This window comes from Argiope bruennichi, chromosome X1 (assembly GCF_947563725.1).
Source record: "Argiope bruennichi chromosome X1, qqArgBrue1.1, whole genome shotgun sequence".
Classification (NCBI taxonomy): domain Eukaryota; kingdom Metazoa; phylum Arthropoda; class Arachnida; order Araneae; family Araneidae; genus Argiope; species Argiope bruennichi.
In genome coordinates, this window is record NC_079162.1 from 16,426,625 (window position 1) to 16,449,220 (window position 22,596).

The window sequence follows — 22,596 nt, forward strand, 5'->3', positions numbered from 1 at the left end:
TTCAAGTCCTAATTCCTGAATTTTTTTTATATCCCATTGAATCATGGATTTGAGGTCTACGAATGCCGATAAATCAGTATATAGCGACGTTTTGCATATTATATATCATTTGCCCTATTTACTCCGCAAAGCTAGTGATATTCAACGCTCATTCGTTTTAGTGTAGATACTAATTTAGCGAAGAAATCAATCGACACTTATTCGAAATGTGATGCTCGTACATCCGTAGGAATGTTTTTGTCGGTTTTTCGTTTTATTTTGAATTTGGCTATTTTATAAACGTCCAAAACAAAACTCAGCTGCTCCTTCAAACCAAACCCAATTGATTTTGATTTCTGGCCAGCAATTTCCGAAAGGTCGGTTTTCGATCGACATGTGACCGCCTATGAATTAAGAATGAATGATCAAAGGCAAGCGGTGACGTCACAGATCCGGAAAAAGTGGGCAGGCGAGGGATGCAGGCAGAGGATGCAGCGCCGTCGATCGCATTCCAGAGCACATGCGCATAGGAGGGACAATCGGAGAGGGATCCAAATCTCCCCGAAGACCTCCGACCCTGTCCGAGTATTGAGTATGCGAACATCTCCGAGCCTCTCCCACCAATGCTCTATCCAGGAAAGACGAGCTGCTTGTGGAAGGTACCATCCTCCTTTCTGCTTGGTCTGATCTTTGATTGATTTTTTCAGTGAGTTGGACAGCATCGAAAAATAACAAATATTATATGTCAGGTAAGCTTTGGATCTTGAAGGAATCTGCTAAGTAAACACTCTTATTTTTAAACCGATTTCAAAGTGTGCGTCTTTTAAAAAATACTTCGAGCACACTTAAGTGCATAAATTTCAATTTTAAAGCAAAAACTGTTTTTTTTTTAATTTTTATTTTTTATTTAATTTTGTAGTAAACTGTATGAAATCAATCCAATCCATAATTTTCTGTTAGTGTGAAATAATGAAATCATTTATTGATCTTTCTTCACAAGGAAAGATAAATTGAGAATTTTATGGCTCTGAATGCAGATAAACTGCAAAACGTACTTAGATCATTTGGATCTACATTCATTTCGGATGACTTAATTGTATGAAAAGCGCTTTAGGAGAAGTTACTATCTTTCTATTGATTAATTGTATAAGACTTATTCATTATTTATTACTTTTATTGAATATCCAAGAAACTGAATAACATTTGAACTATCCCAAGTGAAGTGATTTTCTAAAGGTATGCCATTAGTGATATACAGTTATTTTAAACATTAGAAATGAAATCATATTAGACATTCTTTGAATGGTATTGAGTTCCTCGCTTTATTTTATATACGAATTGATGATATTAAGTCTAAAACATATATTTTCCTGATACATTTACATACAACCTTCCCAGAACAATCGTGTGATTTAAAATTTTCTGTCTCTTAAAGTATTTACTCTAAAATCTAGGTTCTCTTCAACTACTACAGTTTTTCCAACAGATTTCTTTTCGTATCATCAGCGATTCCAAATGAAATTTCATCTAAAATGTGTTCATTCGATTCCTACATACCTAAAGAAATTCCATAAGCTAATTATCAAGAAAAATATGCCCATTTTCTACGTTTACCAAATCAGTTTCTATTGGCTATAGAATTATTTTTCAGTAACAATTCTTTTTTTTATGAATATATAGCTAAATATTTGGCGATACATATTTGAAAAACATTAAACAATTTAATATGCGCAAACGACACCGTTTTATTTTGAAATTTATAAATAATATGAGAATTATTTTGTGCAATAACTTATTTGCATTATTTTTTGAAATACTTTCTCTCAATAGTTGTATCATAAAAAAAAAGCTAGATTATTAAAATTATTATTTTAATTATAATTCAAAAATGGCTAAAATGCAAATATAATGATATTTTTAGTGATGATAATAAATAATAGCCCAATAATAATTAAAAGTGGCAGCAGAAAATTACAGTGAATAACAATGCTTTATTTTCGTGCAAGCATTTATTCAATTTTTATTAATTTTTGCGCTCACATATATTAATAATAAGTTCATGCTACATATTTTTGGCGATTATATTTAATAATTAAGTCACGAGTAGAAAAGAAAGGAAAGTGCATTCATTAATTGATCGGACAGTACTATACGATTTTATCTTCAGGCAGAAATATCGGTGGTTATAACCGTCAACGTACATGCGAGTAAATGGATATTCCGTTAGAGGATTTAGTATAAATCTTATATAAGAAATGAAATATCCACTTTGGATTTGTCAGATTTCTTTCTCTTGGGTATCATTATATCATAAATATTTTACATGACTGAAACAATATTTTTCTTAAAAGAATTTTTTTATTTAGTGGAAGAATTTTATTTAATCATTATTTATGTTTTGTTATGGTAAATCAAAATATAAATTTTATGCATGAACTATGTTTATTTATAGTAATTATTGTAGATTTGTCGTGATGCAGAAAATTTTATCTTTTTGAAACGGCATTTATAATTCAGCTATCATCCCTTGGGAATAATCGTTATTGATTCACTTCAATGAATTTGCCGGTTATTCAGAAACACTTCGCCCTTTTTCTTTCGCTCATTACCAATATTTTTAAATACTTTTGATCACTTGAACTCTCATATTAATCTCCGTTTTTTTAAACTATGAATCGAGAAATAATAATGAATAAAAGATATTTTTAAGATTATTGGTTAACAATGTTGTTATGCTCATGCAATAGGATTTTAGCATTTTGCCTGATTTCATTAGTAGTATGAATAGCTTTGTAAAAATAATAGACTGAAAGTTTGGATCACCAGAGATCATTCATTCCGATGCTTTGTATTTCATTCATTTGTTTTCAAATAGTTAGAACTTAGTCACAGATATTTCCATTTAAAATTGTCCTTGAATTGTAAGTAGGATTTATCAGGAAAAAACAAGGAAAATAAACTAAAATATAATTGCTAAACTACAAAAATATTAAAATCGCATTCTTGAATTGAAAGAACAATAAGCCAATAGTAATTTATAATTATTTCAACCATTGACAGTCGATCCATCGCATTTGCTGCACTTGCATTTGAGCAATATTTTTTGAATGAAACTTATAAACCTGAAGTAATTATCATTAGTATAGAGTGGTTTTAAATGATCTAAAATAAAAGTAAAGCTATGTGCGAAACTAGAGTTATTTGATCTAATTTCTAATCGCGTTTATTTTATCTTCTGTAAACAAAAGCTGATAACAAACAGATGGAGAGTTATACAGAATTAATTCTCTGTATAAGTAGATATAAAATTACTCTTTTAAATGGAAAAATTTATTATATGCGTTGCATTAAAAAGTTTACTAAATAATATTTCATTTCAATGCTGACATCAAAAAAAAAAAAAAAAAACAGTTTACTTTTTTTTTTTTTTTTTTTTTTTTTTGCTTGCGAATCATTTTTAAAGAAGAGTTTTCCTGGTCGTAAAATTTGCTTTTATAACTTTCGTTTTTTTTTTATAAATAATTTCTAAAGAATTATGCGTGAAAGTGAAATAATCCTGTCAAAAATTCTTAAATAAATTATCCTGTCTAACCATATCAAAATTATTCGAAGCCAAATAGAGCCATAAACTTTTTGATTTCCTTAACTTTGTAACAGTATCTAAATAACTAATATATTATTTCATGACAGAGCAATTTAGACTTCTGTGTAGTGAATATTAGTATATAATTCTTGTTCAGCAGTTGAAGAAATAATTTTCCATAGACTAGTAACCATATCTTTCAAGATATTTGGGTAGTAAACAAAGTGTTCCAAAAATAGTTGAAACACACTGTGATGTTGTAGATAAAGGCTTTATAAATGTTTACAAATGCTTTTAGATGTTGTCGATAAATATATTGTGTAAAATGCAAAAGCGCTCAAAATAAGATTAGAAACTACTTTATGTTAATGAAATATTTTGCTACAAATTTTCAAAAAGCTAACCTTTGAAAATTTTCTATGTTATATGATCTCCTAGGCATAATTATTCAATAGAAAATGTTTTTATTTTTGTTGCAATTACGTCATCTTAGAATTATAAATATGTTGGAATCATTCGTCTCGTTCACATTATAAGAGTAAGTCTAAATTGCACAAGCTCTCTTTTAATTAATAATACATTTAGTTAGCTCTGCTTAAAGTTTTAATCGTAAATTTTTCAACATGTTAATTAATAAATACGTGTATCAAAGTGTTAATTTCCATTTTTTGAGTCTAACCTAAAAGAACATAGTTTGCAATCTTCTGCAGGCTTAAGAAATTTTCTTTGAATTTTTATAGTTCGCATTAACGCTAGATCGTTAAACAGAAAATGTAAATATAGGAAATTCACAGTTACGTCGCCAAATGATAGTAATATTGGATAAACCTTTCAGCTTTATTTCATAGTAAAGTAATATTTTAAAAAGAATAACAATCTGCAAGCGATCCATTTTTTTTTAATTTACTGATTCAGTTTTATAATATTCGTTCAAAACATTCCTTGTTTTTAATGTACCTGAAATAATGATAATGAAAAAAGACTTTTAGTCATTTGGAGAATTATTAGTGTATGTATTTATGATCCCATTAAAGGCTTGAAGACGTTAAAATTTCGCGCCGTGCAACATTCTGCAGCTGGTTTAAATCTAGTGGGCAAATATTTGAATTTTATTTAGAGGATTCATTGAGCTCATGAATGCTTGTTAAAGATGGGTAAAGCAATCAAACTCCACAGAGATTATCGAAAGAATAATATGATTATCTCCTATTGGTAAAGTACTTAAACTCTTTTCAACTACTTTGGAACACTCTGTATATGCAACGAACACGCATAGACATGGGTAAAGTTAGAAAACAGTGTTTCCATGTTAAAATAGAATTATGTAAAAAATATTATTATTAAAATTATTAATATTAATATTTAAAGCACATCAAGTTTTTAAGACCAATTTAATACAAATGGAAAAAGAAGACTTCAATGAATGTTGATTAATGTTAAAATTTCATGATTACTAATCAAAGTCAAACCTGGATGAAGTGAATTTGATTGCAATAACACCGATATGCATGGGTTGTTAAGTTCCTTTGTATTCTAAATGTTACTGATTCTTTAACCTGTATTTCCAGGCATGCATTTTAAAACGCATTGAAAGTATTCAAATTTTTCTCAGCTGTAAAATCCAGTGTACGATCTGTTTCAAGAAATGCACAGCAGATAAAATTCTCTATGAAACTTGTTGCTTATTGTTCTTAAATATTAACTGAAATTCATTAAATTGTTCAAAATGCAACTTCGACCCCTATACATAGTTGCATTCTAATAAAGGAACACTTAAATGCCGATTATTTTCTGCAATAGAAAGACACACCTATCCAATTAAGGACACGTGACCCACAATCAAGTCATTCATTTATGTTTGTGACATGTCGGCGAATAATCGAGGTTCTTATCATAAATTATCATATATGCATCCAAAAAATTGATTCGTCATTCGGGTTTCATGACATTTTTTAAAGCCTTTCGGTGCGATCTCCATGTATATGTAATGGATATTTTTTATTTGTTTTTATCATTTATGCAATGATATTAGGTTATAAATGTACATGCAAGTAATCATTTGTTAACTCTTGTTACCCAACTTTGTATACTTTGGCTTTAATCCGTTTTTTACAAACCTTGATATAAATTCTGAATACAAACATTCTTATCTTAGGTATACAAACATTCAAACCTCATGGAATACATCAGGAATGGAATACCTTAGATAACTTTCAAATTCTTATTGTTAACTGAAGTGAAATATGTGATGAATCCGTAGCGTCGTTTCATAGATATAATGTGGTAATAGACAATAAAATCGTTCATGTTACGAAAATTTCAAATGACAACTTATCTGCTTATAATACTAAATTAGGAAAGGTATCATTTTAGAATATTCTTGGAAAAGAATCGTACATGTTCTAAGAAGTCTTTGTGAAAAGAATTTATTTCGAGATCTGTTCCTTGCAAAAATTTGAATTTTTCATATAATATAAACACCCATTAAAATGAACCAAAAAAGTTATTTTATTTTGGTATTCTTAGAAAATAAATTAATGTAACTTTTCAAATGAGTGAAAATGACATGGATAGTACGCAATTATACGGATCAAGGAAGTAAGTAAATAAAAAAAAAGCAAAACTTATGCTACATTTTAAATCGATTTCATTATTAATATAAAAATTAAAATATTTTCAAATACATGCTTTCACTAGTGTACTAGATAGTAAGAAATGCTTTTTTTGATCAAAAATATGAGGCCCAAATAAATTTCTTGCTCTTTCATTACGGATAGATTTCCTTATAATTTTCAGTTAGAGCATTTTGATTTTAAGAATTTATTTTGATCTGCATATTTTTAATAAAAATGTTACTTTCCACTTTTCATGTACTAATAAAAGAGTATTTTCAGAATAGACTTATTTTTATTATTTTCTTTAAAGCTTTAATATATTCATTATTATAAACATTATGGAATCTTGTTGCCATTTTTTATATGAAATCAAACTTAAATGTTAGTTAAGTTCTGGAAATAATAAATATTATAACGTTATGAAGAACACATAATTCTACCAAAATTTCATAACTCTAGTACATCAAGATATGAGTAAAAAAACTAAGTACCGAATCAAACTTGCAATCATAAAATAAGTCAAATTGAAAAATGCAAGGAAAACTTTTTCTAGGGCGCTGAAAGATAAATTTTATTAAAATAGTTTCATAAATAAATCGTGCTAACGTTTTTGAATTTTACAAGTCCGACAATTGTTCTGTAGCAATTAGAATAAAACGCAAATTTGAATCCAGAAGCAAGCATACATTTTGCAGAAAACTCCAATATGGTAATTCTTTATGAAGCATAAAAAATAAACAACTGTTAAAATTCGTTCAAAACTTTTACTCGAGCATTAAAAGGACCATTTCAAAGAAAAATCTACTTTCGATCACTGCGGAGAATCACAAAGTTTCATTTATTCAGTGAAGAGACGATCCCTCGTTTAGAAGAGTACGGGTGTCCCAATATCGAGGAACCTAGGGATATGTCCACTCTTCCAGTTTACCCTTCTCTTAAACTTTTCGCTTTTGACTTTCATCTTTCTCTTCCACAACGGCAAGCGAGAGATTTCTCCATGAAAAGTTGCCCCTTTATTTGCTTTTTGCTTCTGATGAACAACTAAACATCCGATGTGCTTGCCTTATGTAGGTGATCCCTTACACGAGTAATACAACATATGCCGTCGGTGTATCATTTCGGCTGGTAGATAAGCCGCTTAAATGTTTATTTAGTCAACTATAGATGAACCAAGTGAGTCAGTTTCTTCGGTAGCCATTAAGGGTGGTCACTATCTCTCAAAGTCTGATCTTGAGCGTATAGATTCCGTCTAATACTGGGGTAATTCCGAGTTTAGGAATGTTCGAGTCGGTGGTTGACAGAAATTTGTCAGTTTTTCGAAAATTTCAGAATGTTTATTGTTATTTTTGTCATAAATATGTTTGCTGGTAAAAACTGAAAAGGAATATATCAAAATAGATCATGAAACAAAAAATGCCTTGAATGTTTTAATTCTTATTGGTTCGATTGGTAAATACGATGCGGTGTGTGCCTTAAAGCACAGGACTGATGATGTGATGAAATGCCTCAACTACATTATTCTAAATACTTCCCATCCCCTAAAAAAACAAAAACAAAACAAAACAAAAAAACTGAAATCTAGAGAGGAATGAAGCTATGTAATTTAATAAATAGTTTTCTAGGAATAGAGTTAGGAAAGAAATTTTTTGATGTATTATGCTAAGAATAACAATTAAATGATCCAGATTATTATTTTAGAGCAACTATTTTCTCCATTAATAGATATCGTACGCACTATACTTCATCATTGTTTCGGAGGCATGAAGAATACGTTTGATATTTATCCAACTCGAATTTTTTATGAAAGCAAATGATAAGAGATAAAGCAATATTTTTTGTATGAAAGCTTCTAGAGAACGCGTCATCAACAGTTCCATTCCAGTTATCTTAATTAAGATGTCATTTAAAAGAAGTTTAATAGAAGAGGTGCCGATAATAAATCACAGTTCTCTTTTATCGATTTCCAATGACGTATACACGGCGCCCATTCTTGTGACTATATTAACACAAAACAAATCTGAAATGAATAATAAGAAAAACTCTATTTGCAAAGCATAAAGCATTATGGAAATGGAAAGGCTCTAGTTTAGCTTTTTTCTCAAATGCGAATAATCGTGTGCAAAAGCTTAACATTTATTTGAAAAGAAAAAAAAAAACGTTTTATCTTTATTATGTTACATATGTTTCATATTATACTCTTTATGACGTCAAATGGTTCCGCATATTATATTATTTTTGACTTAACAAGATTAAACATGAAATACTAAATAATAGCACAAATCAACTAGATATTTATTAAACAATTTTAATTTTCTCAAACTTTATATAGTTACTTCAATTGTTAAGAAAATGGTCAATTATTACTAGCAAAAAGTAATAAAGTTTGGGAGAACAAATAAAGAGATTGTTCCCCATTATCATCTGTTTTACCTTGAGGCCTCTAAGTCTCTAGTTATGACTCTAATGCCATTGTTTCAGATTATATTCGGGAGTTCGACAGTATTGAGAAGAGACAACTAATTATTTTCTTACTTCATACAAAATGCATACTAAATAAGCAAAAAGTTTTGTTTTAAATCCGTTTCATTTTAACTTCTTTCTTTTCAATTAGTTGTAATGCCTTTTGAATTTATCTTTTTATTATTTACTATGTAATGAAATCTTCCGCCTCTTTCTAATTACCACGATACGACTTTCTCAACTTTAACCACATTGCACCATCAAACTTAAAACTACTCTTGAATTCAATTCTTGCATTTACCTTACTTTTTTACTACCAAATGTTTTTTAATTTTAATTGCTTGGGCGCTTTGTCCAAGCTTGGCTATACTGTAGGTAGTCTAGATAAACATGGATTTTGCTCCATCAATCGACAATGGAGACGACCCTTCTTTTCACAGAAATTCTAAACATAAAATAAAATATATCCATATGAGGTAAGGTTCACTTTTATACGTTCTTCACCTCATTTCTTTCCCTTTATGACGTCAAGTAATGAAAATACAGATTTATAACATGTTCATGGGTGTCTGTTCTTACCGTGGGTCAATAACCGTTAAAGAAGAACCGAAATAGTAAAAGATGAGCATATATTTGACATAGTTAAAGTGTTTTAAAAGTGGTAATGAATTGTTTTTTATACCGTTTAAGTTAGTAAATATATTTCTGAATAAATACGAAATCTTAATTTTTATACAATCCCCCCATTCTAAATGATTATTAAACAATCTTGACATCAAAATACGCACCATGAAATAATTTCCATATGACTAAAAGTAACCGAGTAATGCATGCTGAAGTTAAATACTGTTCGAATACAAACCTATTTCAACAACTTCGTTTCTTTACAAAATGAATTTTATTCAAATTGCAATTTTGTTCAACAATCTGGAAATCAAATATCAAAAATCACTTTATCTTAAAAGTGGGTCGAAGTTATTTCCTACAGTCGAAACAAATTTTTCCTGCGTATTATTCTACATCATTAGTAACCGATTTATTTGGTATGTAAATGCTGTTTAACAAATTTGGTCTACTGGTGGATTCTATTTCATAGCATTTATTTTTAAAAACCCGAACTGAAGATTCATTTAAAGGAATAAAATCTGACAGGGTAACCATTCACAAACACTTATTAACAATGTTAATAATGATATTTATAAAAAAGAGTTGTCCAAGAAAGACATGACTAAAGAGGTTTGTATGCTTGAATTCCATCACGTTGAAACTACATTCAGCTTGTGTTTTCACATCCCATAGTTCCCAAGTTCTCCATATAATTAGATAATGATCTAGACTGAAAAAACTACATATTTAATATAAATTAAAGTTTCATAGAAGAAAAATGGCCCAATTATGTATCCATCCATACTCTGCTCAAATTCTTCACATGCTAATGCACTTGATAATTATTTAGTTGAATATTTTGTAAAGTTTCTTAGAAGTGACTATTGTATTAAAATTTATACTCATAGTGCACATTCAGTAAAGGTTTATTTTCATGTTGCTTGTGATAAAATTTAAAAAAATCAGAACAATGTTCGTTGCCTTCTGACAAGAATTTTGCTCCAGTTTTATACGATATGGTTAAGACCAGTATTTCTTTAAAATTTTCCGTTCTTGAGATTAGGCTACGCAAACTACTTTTGAGAAGAACAAAGAAACATACTCAATAGGCAAGTATAGAGAAACATTTTTACCGTATTTTAAGTGGCAAAAATATTTATTTAAAAATTTTTTCACTCAAATTAGGTGTAACTCTTCGAATATAAGTCTAAATTGAACTTATTTCAACATTTTTGAGGCAATTTTCAGTAGTAAAATTTTTGCTTATGTACATTTAAAAGTTTTTTCTAATTGCACTAAATAATGTTTATGCCTATCGAATAGTGCATCATCAGTGTACTTTCGGTTCGATTGCAAATCAGGTATTTTATTGAACCATAGGGAAAAAAAAAAAAAAAAAAAAAAAAAAACGTTGTTAAAGCTGAATACCACGTCTCTCCTTTAATATGGTTTGGCAATTTGGAAAGGGAATGCCAGCCCAGAATTTAATTGCATCATCTGGCAAAAGCTCTGATTCGCGTTGTCCTTGTCTCCGGACGCTTCCATCGCACATTATCACGGATAGTCCCTTCGATCGATTCTTGTAAGGCGCTTATTAATCGGAGCAAAATATGAATTGAAAGGAAAACCCATCCAGCTGGGCTTACTATATAAACGTGCTTTCGCGAATCAAATCAATAAATCTTTTCGAAGCAAACAAGTAGGTCATTTCGTAGGCCTCCTAATGTCACGGAATTCAATTAAAATCGAAAATCTCATCACTTTTGGATGCTGAGCTTCAATTGGATGCCATTTCCTAAAGATGGAACTCAGCTTCGGGGTAAGGAAATCCGAAGTGCCTTCATTGAGCTCAGAAAAGTGGAAGTTTTTCGGTTCAGTTGTTGATAAATCAAGAAAGTATAAAATCAGTTTTCCGATTTTAAGTGAATTACCATCTTAAATTGGTTAGAAATTAGGTATTGGCAGATGACTAGAGATTCTTAAGTGAGAGGCATCCTTAAGAATGTCATTTCTCTTTAAATGGCAATTTTTTTCTGATTATAGAACGAAGAATGTCAGAATAATGTATTTTTCTCTAGAAATCATATATTAATCATTTTTTCAGATAGTTTCAGGTTTGGTCTTATTATTGGTATATATTTATGATTAGAGCAATCGGAATATTTCAAATATTGCCATTAAAATCAATTTCATTCAATTTCATAATTTAAAAAAATAGTAACGTTCTTATTTTAAGTAATAGGGCAGTAAAAATTTCCCTTTAACAGAGCGATATATGTTTTTTAGAGGTAGATTACAATTCAATTATAAAGATTTACCACTTGGTATAAATACTGGATTACAATTTTGTAAATTTACTATTGCTTTGAGAATAAAATGATCAATTATTTTTAATATTTTTATTTTGTCTCGAAATCTTCTACAGATTTGTCTTATTTATAGAAAAAGAGCCAAATTAAAGCTGCATATTTTCATTTAATTTGGAATTATTAAACATAATTTTAAAATGTGCTATTTTTTATATTTCTTAAAGAACTAAATTGTCCTCTTTATTATATTTCTTTTTTTTTAAATAATTTTCATGAAATCTTATTATAGTTTTCGACTGAGTAAAAATTACCATCATCAGTATATTTGAAGGCAACAAAATTTTAATGTATGGCAGAATGTCAGAAGGAATGCATAATTAATCATGAAATCAAATTTGCTTCCGAAAAGAAATATTAATTCAGACCATTTGAAAATATTTTTAAACTAATTGGTAAAAAATACGGGTAATTTAAATTAACCCTTTTGTTATGTGTAAAAATAAAAATATGTTTGCACTTCTTGGTCATGAGTTACTTATACTGAAAATTGGAAAGTTAATTAAGTGCAAGAAAGAAATTAACTGCATTCTCAATTGTTTGAGCCACTACGTATGGATGGCTCTTTGATATTTCTTCAAGGTCTTGAATAAACCAGTTCGAGAAATATACAACAACCAAATTGGCGAAAAGACGTTACAATAATCCTTTTGAACTTTACAGAAAGAATACTAAAACTAGTCGAAGTAACAATAGCTTAAACTTCATAACATTATTCCAGTATCTAACTGAGCAGATCCGATTTTCTGATCTAAATCATTCTGTTTCATCTTTTTTTTTCCCCATTCTCGATTGCTTCTTTACAATATTTCTTGCACTGACGGCAAGGTATTACCATTATATCTAAAATATCTAGCTGTTTTTATTTGAAAAACAGGATTCAGTTATATCAGCACAGATAATAAAAATTGTGGTTTCCATACACTGTTGTGTAAGAATTGACCGAGTAGATTTAAAGACATTCTCTCAACAACTCATCATAGCTACAACTTTGTCTTCACCGTGTGTATTTAGAAAAGGCTATTAAATCTATTTTTCTATGGTGTAAACTTGCTGATTTGCAATGATTATCGGTGTCTGGTCTTTATTTAGCTTAGATGTTGCAAAAGTGGTCAAATACATAGAGCGTTTTATAACAGACGGACATGGGATTTCCTTATTAAAAAAGAGGATGCAATATAGAATGTTTTTAATTTCTGTATGTTTGCAATTGGATTTGGCTGTTCTTGTATCTCTACGGCTTCATACAGAAGCAAAATGAAAGCCCCGGCAGCTCACATTTTCACCGAACAAAAAATTCCTTTCCTTCCTTTCCTTCCATGTATCAAACAGCGCATTTTGTGCATAAGTCTCATACATATTATTTTCTCTTATCAAAACGTCAAAATATCGTAATATACAAAATGAATTATTCAGAATAAGAACAGAACTTTTTTAAAAAAATCCAGAGTCATAGTTGGTAAATTTTGGGTTTCTTACTCGGAAAGTTCTAGATTCGAAGCTGCATTTCACCTAAAAGAAATAGCACATGTGAGCTTAGGACGTTAAATTTGATATCAAGTATCAGTTGATATGGTGCGGAAGTTTGGGGTGAGTTGGTTCAAATGCCATTCTTATCGACTAGCCACGATTCAAAGTAAAGGTTCGTCTCTAAATAACCCTCTTGTGACTTCAATAAAAAGGTATAAATAATATAAAACTTTAAAACAATTTATCATTTGATCACCATCTGGATTACAGTATTATTGTTTAACTATACAAATAATAAGTGAAGAATAGTCACATTATGCAATCCATTAAGTTTTTTAGATCGAATAATAATCAAATTTGATAGAATATGAGACAAATAATGAAAAGAAGAACAAAAATTTGAAAAATAAACTCATTGACAGTCATCTTGATGACGTCATTACTAACCAACGAGGATTTTAAAATGTTAATCACAGAAGATTTGCATTCAGCGGACGATTTAATAATTATAACTGAAAAAGTATATTTTCTGTCAGAAGTAAAAGTTTTTCTTAACTTACTGACAGAATTTCGGGTTAACTAGGACATTCTCGACAACGGAAATCGTCGAAATTTGAGCTGCAAGTAAAGGAAATTTATTTTTTGAAAGTAAATTTTACACCTAACATAAAATTTAACATGTATAGAAAGAATAAGCTGTTTTAGCTATAAATATCACAAAAAATATTTATTCCTTTACGGTTTTGTTTTTAACAACAAATCGAAAATATGTTGCGTTGCTATTATTTTCAAGTTCATAACCAAAAAATCGGTGCTCTCAAAGAAACGAATTATGCAGAAAATCAATCGAAAATCAGTATAATGAGTATAGGTTCAAATATTAGATTAAATTTTAATTAAATTAAAATAAAATTACTTGAAAATCTGAAAAATGCATATTTTTTATAATAACAATCCTATTTAAACATATTACGTTTGAGAAGAAAATAATAAAAAAAAAAATGTTTAACAGATGCATAATGCTTCTAAATATTTAAGTATAAAATTTCACATGAATGCAATGAAAGGAGACGTATATAAGTGCCCAAATTCGGAGGAAAAGCACGTTTTGAGAAAAATATAAAAATTTTACACTTTTGTCAAATAAAAGTTAATTTAGGAACTTCTATCTTTTCAGGTATACGCATATTATAAATGCTCCCTATGATATGAGACTATGTGAAAAAAATCCCTTTTATGACACTTCCAATTTTCTAAAGGAAAGAAATGAAGTTTCAAAGCATAACTTCGTTTGTTTATATTTCATATCAAAATTACATATCAAATTTCTTTCAAACTGCATTTCATATCAAAAATAATTCAAGCTTGTTTTTGTAGATAAACTGTTAATGTTCCATTAACATTTCTCAATGATAATGTTTACTTTCATGAGCAGAAATAACTCTCATGATTATTTCAAACAATTTAACCATTCAGCTTCGCGTTTTAGAATCTGGGAAAACTGCAATGAGAAATTATGGAATCGCTGAAAAATCTATTTTTCTTTAAATACTGAAAAGGCTATTAATGTGCATTTTTCTGAAGAAATGATGAAATTCTATAAATATATCAAACGATGCATCTTATTTCATGATGCAATGTTGACAGCAAATTAAAACACGTTTATGTTAGAAACGAATCAAACAAAACAAAATGATTTGAAAAAAATTAATATTTTAATTGAATGCTTTATCCCTATTCAGTGTGTTATTTACTTTTAGCATAGAAGTATTACGATTCGTTTTGAAAAATTTTTTACGAATATAATGAAAGTTTCCTTTTCCTGAGAAGCGAGAAAACAACGAGCAGTTGCCATAGAAATTTTATAACGCACGTTTCTCTTTTCTATAAATGCTGTACAGAACAAAAAAAAAAAAAAAAAAAAACCTTTGCTCAAATAATATATTTTCAAAAAAAAAAAAAAAAAGAAAGAAAGAAAGAAAGAACGATTCCTAGAATATCGAAATGAATGAACAGAGGGTTGTTGAAAAGTCTAGTATGCGGTAGGAAGAAATCAATACTGGCGTAGGAGTAGCAGCTTCAGTGTTTGAAAGGTTGCAGGGAAGGAAAAATAGAACAAGTACCCATCATTATCATCAACTATCTCGTCCAAAAATCAGAGTGCATGTGAAAACAGAACTTTCTTTTTGAAGTAATGAAGTATACAAAACTTAATGAAGTAGTATGAAGAAGAAACTTAATGAAGTCTTAATGAAGTATACAAAACGAGAAATTTCAGTTTGAGAAATACTATAATCACCTAAAAATACGTTCTTTTAGACTTCTGAATATTTTTAACATGGTTAATGCTCATTTTATAAAATAAATCAGTAACAGTGGGTAACTATGTACTTTTAAATTTAAAAAAAGGTTTAATAACAATTTCATTCAAATGCATAACATCTTTTAAGAAATATCTCTAATTTTCCTCCTGTAATAGCTGCTCTTGTTGATATATCATTATTAAGCCGTGAGAAAATTGTAATAATCGATGGGCGTAGCTCTTCAACGGGAGAAAGAAATTTTGTCATTAAGCTGGCATTTGATTTATGTGAATCTCGTTTTATTATCGTTTCTGGACTTGCAAGAGAAATTGATACTGTAGCAATTAGTGCTATATACAAATATCATTCCTGTTTTCGCTATTACAGTCTGCGGAATTGATGCGGTGTATCAGAAGATAATTTTGCTTAACGTTTGCATTAATCTATTTAATATAAACTTTAAAGATCTATATATTGCAGTAAAATTTTTTAATATCGATGATTTTCAGGGAAATATTATTTCAGTGTTTTATGTGATATTTACAATTAACAAAGATTTCATTTATTTTTTATTCTGAATTCTTTCAAAATATTAGTTACATTTTCCAGCCTTGTGGCTGCCACTCTAATGTGTTGATATAATTAAATTAAAACTTTTCTGATCCTACAGCAGATGAAAAAAATTTACCATTTAAGAACTCAAATTCAACCATTTTCATAATAGTAATAATTAAATATTTGCTTATAATTAGGCATTCTTGCAACTGATGCAAAATGAAATCATAGACGACAGAAAAGCAAGATGGAAAAGTGGTCAGGAGCTTCCATTCAGATCTCCAATAGAAAGGAAGAAAGTTTATAATTTGTGAAATCTATGTCATCTGCTTACAGAATTTTATTAGAAAACAAAATAAATAATTCACAAAAGCTTACTTTTTTTACATTTTCATGAACTTCAGAGTAAAATAAAAGGAAAAAATATTCATTGATATGATTTTATTTGTAGTTTTAAGCTATATACTTTTCGGAATTTCTTTTTATTAAAATGAAAAACATTGATGTGAACATTTCTTTAGGAGAATCTTGAAATCTGTAGATTTTTACTATTGAACAAAGGTATTTAATTACACTTAGTTTTATGTGTTCAACAAAACGAAGTGCTATATAATAAGAAAATTCGAAATAATTTATAACTTTTGCTAAATAAAGCTTGATTTGTTCATCTTAAAAGGGGTTTCTATCATCCAATTTATTTATTTTATTGTCACTAATATTTTGACTTTTTGTTACCCATTTAAAAAAAGTCGGCAAAAGTGGTCGATATGCGGCAATATTTGGTCCTTGATAAGAATATACAATTCTTATATATTTTTCAAAATATCGTCTTAGTTTCTTCTAAATTTACTAAAAGTTTTGCTGCTGTAACTGGTGTTCAACTGGTTCAGCAGAGAGAGTCTATGGACTTATAAACATTCTCTCCCTTCAAAATAATAATAATGATAATAATTTACCAAAATATCGTCTATAGGCAAATCTAAGCATGCTAGAATATGAGCTGGGGACAAACGTGTTTTAAAATTTGGTAAAATTTATATCTCTGCTTATAGTAGGACTGTATATAGTTTGTAGCCATTGGCTCAAAAGAAGCATCTTTGGATAAGGATTCACAGTAATATCTGAAGGCGCAACCATTGTAAATGTACCATATAATGAAAAAAGAAGTCGAGAAATTCATATTAAAACTAAAAGGTTAGAAAATTGCCCTATCAAGTCTGATTCGGTTAAGCAATTTGGGTAAGCGCGTAAGTCCACCACACGTCAAAGCCGGTAATTACTGAATACGCATGACTATCTGATAGTATCCAAATATCTGAGAATTTCGAATCCTTCACTTAAAATCACCGACTTTATAATATTGGTTCACTTCTACTAGAACTACTCAGACCTAAAGATCAAGCCAAAGTCAGTATTTATAGCTTTAATGTTATTTCATGTTTAATAAATGATTAAATAGTATTTTTAATATTCATATAACTACCGGAGAAACTCCTACCACTTTTACTACCATGCAGGAAAGAGCGAGTTTCTCACTTTGGGATGGGTGTAAGATATGAAAAATGAAAATGTCGACTCTATTGATGGATTTTGACGATATGAAAAACTATATTTAAAAATATATATCCTTTATAGTTAATGTGCTTAATTATTATTATTATATATTAATGACTATATTATTATTATTACTATAAATAATAGTAATAATATAAATAATGGCCGGCGAAAACGATTAATCGATTTATCATATTGAAAAGTCATTATTAATAATAACCGATTAATAACTTTGATCGTAACATATATACTCATGTTAAGCACGATAACTTTTTCTATCATCTTTATTTTCCATTGAATTAAATTGAAATTTATTTGAAACTGATTATTAAAATTTAATTTTTAATTAAAATCCATTATTGAATAGAATACTGAAATTGAATTGAATATTGGAGGATCGCATTAGGTGTACGGTTTATTGCTATATTATAATAAACTTTCCATTAATGATACACTTAGTGAAAATTACTTTATTTTCGATTAATTTAATATCCAAATGAATATTAAAATATAGAACTCTGAAATCAGGAATATCTGAAGTTTGGAATACAGAAACAAATTTTTTAACTGGTTATTAAAAAATGTCACTGTAAGAAGATTTATTGCCATTATTTTAAGAACATTTATTGCCATTATTTTCTGAACACATTAATCGTATACGATATAACGATATATCTTCCGATATTGAATTTCAGTTTAAAAATTCATTTATAATATTTCTTTCGCTGATCAATTTCATTTCTGTTTCAACAAAAAATTAAATTAATAAATTAAATAGTTCTTACATGAAGTACAATATTCAACCTTCATTTCATTATAACAGTATGCAATTTTAGCGTTCAATTAAATATTCCGGATTTGATTTTCACCTCAGTATGTAAAGTTTATCGAAAATGAAAGAACATGAATGGCATTTATAATTGTGCAGCAATTAATCTAACAATCCCCCAATGCTCAATCCAGTATTAATTTTAATTCTGTATTATAAAATGAATATCGATTGGAATTGAAGTGGCTAACAGGAACTGATCTTGAGGATTGGAATTGAAGTGGCTAACAGGAACTGATCTTGAGGATTGGAATTGAAGTTGGTAATTGGAAATAGAATATCGAAATTGGAAATTGAAAGTTGATATAGGATTGCGTGAAAAATTAATTGCTCTACTATGTAAGATTAAGGAGCTTACAAAGAAATAACAGAAATGACAAATGAAAAGCTGAAAAGTATTTAAAAAATTGATAATGCAATAATACAAATTTCATAAATGAAAATGATCATGTATCTGATTATTGAAATTTCGATTAAGATAAATTTATTTTTAATTTATTCGTGTTAATAATTGAAAAATGGGAGTTTTAAATGAGAGCATTTCTCTGCAATTTTCGGATATGAAATATACATTTAAATTTTTAAAGAAACTAATTCATCATTCATGTTTGTGAGAATATGGATGAAAACCACATCGAATGCAAATTTGAATTGACTTTCGCAAGGTACTGAACATGGCAGTGGTTCATCAGGCAGAGACAAACAATTTGGAAGAACATTTGGTAATTTAAATACTGCTATTGAAATATCTACTAAATTCAAACTCTTTAACTTGAATCTAGAGGTATTTGTAACAAATATTTAAGCATTCTATTTCTGATTGAGAGTTTATCTTTTTTGAATGAGACTCCAGGTCTTATTTTATTGATTCAATCGAATAATCCGTTGCTTAATAAGCAGCACCATCTATCTCAATTTCATGAAACGATCTAAACTCTAAGATACACTGATATAGAAAAAATGTATAATAATGTAATTCTTACTAGTTATGAAAAATTGCTTGCATACGCTTATAATGTACCATTACCTCCAAACTGTCTCCTAAAAAATAGACTGTTTAGGGTTCGAACCAGAAATATTGCTGCTTTCAATTGTATATAAACAAAATTTAGCGTGAAAAATATACTTCCACATTGATCAATCCTCTTGATTTGTTCACTTCTATCATTAATTTAGGACATTCCTAAAAGAATACACCTAATTGGTTTGCAAGTAAATAAACCAATAGAGCTGAATCATCATCTAATATGATATTCTGGAGTCTATGCTTATTCATATCTCTTGACAGCAGTTATCCTGCGGCTACTTTTGGCTGTATATAAAGATAGCCATTTGCAGTTTGGGGTCATTGACCTGAAATATTATTTCTAATAACTGTTGCAACTTTAGAAAATCCTTTCCACTACCGTCAGCTTTTTACGTAATTTTGAATTCATTAGCAAAATCTCTGATTGAACAATCATTTTCTAATTTATTCAAATTCTTTCACTGGCAAAATTGTTTGCATGTTCTTTGATTCGTATCTAGAAAAAAAATCATCTTCATAACACACACATAATATCTTTTCTTAGCTTAAATTTTTTCCGTCTTATTCTGTGTTTCAAAATGTTTGCATATTCAGTAACTTGGAACTAAATTTAATTCACCTTCCCGGATTTGAATTTTGGGTTTAAAAAAATTAGGATTTTGTTTTTGTTTCTTAAAATATGCCACAGGCTTAGATTAAATATGTAATATATAACTACCTATTGAATCTAATTATTACAATTACAATTACAATTATTAGAATCACATACGACTTTAATGGCTAAAAAACCCGATTTATATTTCTAAACCAGAATTCAGCATCTCTCTCTCTCTATATGACATTTATAAGCATGCAAAATCAGGCCGAATTTACTAATCGTCGTTTTTCTATAGCACGCATGTTCAAAGTTTTTGTATATTTGCGGAAAATCTGAAATAACACTTTTTTTTTTTTGAGCTGAATAATACGCAAAAATGACTACCTATTGAACTGGTGCTGGTACTTGTTGGGCATAATGTTATTAATATTATAATTGAAATCGTTATCATCGTAACTTCTGGACATAATGTTATTTCCAGCAGTTTCGATTATAAATCGAAATCGGCAAGAACGAGAAGCTAATGCAAATTGAATTGTTAAAACACTGTAAATCACTTAAACTGTAAGAGAGCCAATTGGAACGAACGAAATAGAAGTGTAAAGTATTTTTGTGTTCGGAGCGAAATTTCCTAATTATAGGAACATCGCCAATTAATTTCATCACTTTGATGTATAGTTAACCATTCAGAATGAGCTATCATTATTACTCAAACATAATTTAAAATAATATGATGAAAATAGTGTGGCATTTTTTTTATAAGATATGGATTATAAAAGTTTGTTGACATGTCTAAATTAATATTATTAATATTCGTCGTCCTCGGTGATTATTTCGATAGCATTAACATTGTGCTAACCAATTTTGACAAAATATATCTTATCAAAACAGAGAAAGAGAATTAAATTAAATTTTTATTTTTCAACAGAATTACATATTTTTGCTTTTTAGAATTTACAAATATCTTCTTCTCCTACCAGAAAATTTTAACATTATAAATTGATAATTTAGTATTTAGTAATTGATGAAAAATTGATGTTAGTAATTCATGCAATTTAAATAATGTAACTTTTAATAATAAATGTACTTATAAAATCTTATTATTAGTCGAAACGCATAACTAAATGGCGAGCGAAAGAAGCGTGCTGGGATTACCCAAAAGAATAACAAAGTGAAGGTTGGTGAGCAGAGCCAGCAGAGGGTGTGACTCTCGTAGTTCTTACATATTTTATAGCATATGGATTCAGCAGGATTTTTTTCCTACCGCGAAATGGAAACGGAATGTATGATAAATTTATAGCGTTAGTCTTTGCCTTCTAAGCTTAACGATTTTTACAGTGGGCAATTTACATAAAGAAGACCATTATAAAAGACTATTGTAATATCATGTTAATAAAAATTTTGTGAAAAACAATAAAAAATATAAATTCTTCTTTTAGGTTGATGTTCAAAGAATGCATTTTTTTCTTTATCAAAATGCTAAAAGTGATTAGAAGAAAGCAAGTAACTGAAATATTTGACGAGTTAGTGTAGGTTGTGTTACTGGTTAGTGTAATTTCTTTACAATAGTATAGAGGAGAAAAAAAGTGAAAAAGCAGCAAAAATGCAAAATAAATGGCGCAAAAATGAATCTGTTGTCACAAAAAAGCTTTAAAAAAAACCAGTTTTTGTGCAATTATTTGCTTCGAAATTATTAAGAAAAAACACGAAAATTTCGTTTAATGTTTAATTAATTAAAAATCTAAATAAATATTTATATTCTTTTTTTTAATAAGCACCTGTTCCTCAGAAAGTAATTACACGCTAAATTCAGTAATTCATGTTAATGCATGATCCAGAGGTCTGCCTTTCGAGTATTGCATTCCATTTGTAAGATTCTTGAATGACGCTGTTCAGAGAAAGTTGCCTAGATTTAAAATATTATGTTAAAAGCGCTTTTATATTTTTTGTTTTAACACCAAAAACACGTAGAGAATTGTTAACGTTGCATGTTTAGCTGAAGAGACAAGGTAAAGGCATATTTTACTAACGAAAATAATTGAAAGATAAATATTTTTTATAATTTAAAATTTTTTCATCAAAAATATATTCAAGTTATAGACCATATTTTAACATCATAGAAAATTTGAAGAATCAGAGAAAGTTTCAAACTATTGACGATATTTGAATAAAAATGTTTCATTAGCAAAGTTGCTTTGTAAATAATCCTTTGAATAATTTTTAAGAATTGCAAAGTTTTGAGGTAGATAATAATACATCAGCAAATACATACATAATAATACAGCAAACAATAATACATACCAATACATCAGCAAACCTGTTACAAAGAATCCTTTATTCTAATATGGTACTGAGATAGTTTGCTTACTTTACATATTTTAAAATATGCCATTCATAAGAACAGCTAGTTGGTTGTCTTGTTTTTTAGAACATCTTCTTTATTCTTCTAAACTGAATTCAGGGACCTACCCCTATAGGGGCACAACTACCGCAGAGTCAGTAGGCAAGGTATTTTTGTTAATTTTTCATCCTGTATTATTACTTTCTCTCCTCAAACAGATTACTTTCTTATAATTTTTTAAAAAAATTAGCACAAAAAATTAGCACATTTTGTAAGTTTTGTAAAAATCATGCATTTTTGAATTACATTA

General features: G+C 28.7%; 1 protein-coding gene across 2 annotated transcripts in view; it reads left to right on the plus strand.

The window, feature by feature from the left end:
• Window positions 1-525: 525 nt before the first annotated feature.
• LOC129959053 (Kv channel-interacting protein 4-like) overlaps window positions 526-22,596 on the plus strand; it is a 117,322-nt gene continuing 95,251 nt past the window's right edge. Inside the window, exon 1 of one of the 2 annotated variants that reach the window (XM_056071846.1) lies at window positions 526-728. The gene's annotated coding sequence lies outside the window, so the exon portion shown is untranslated. The remainder of the gene's footprint in view (window positions 729-22,596) is intronic. The other variant, XM_056071847.1, reaches the window with a different exon arrangement.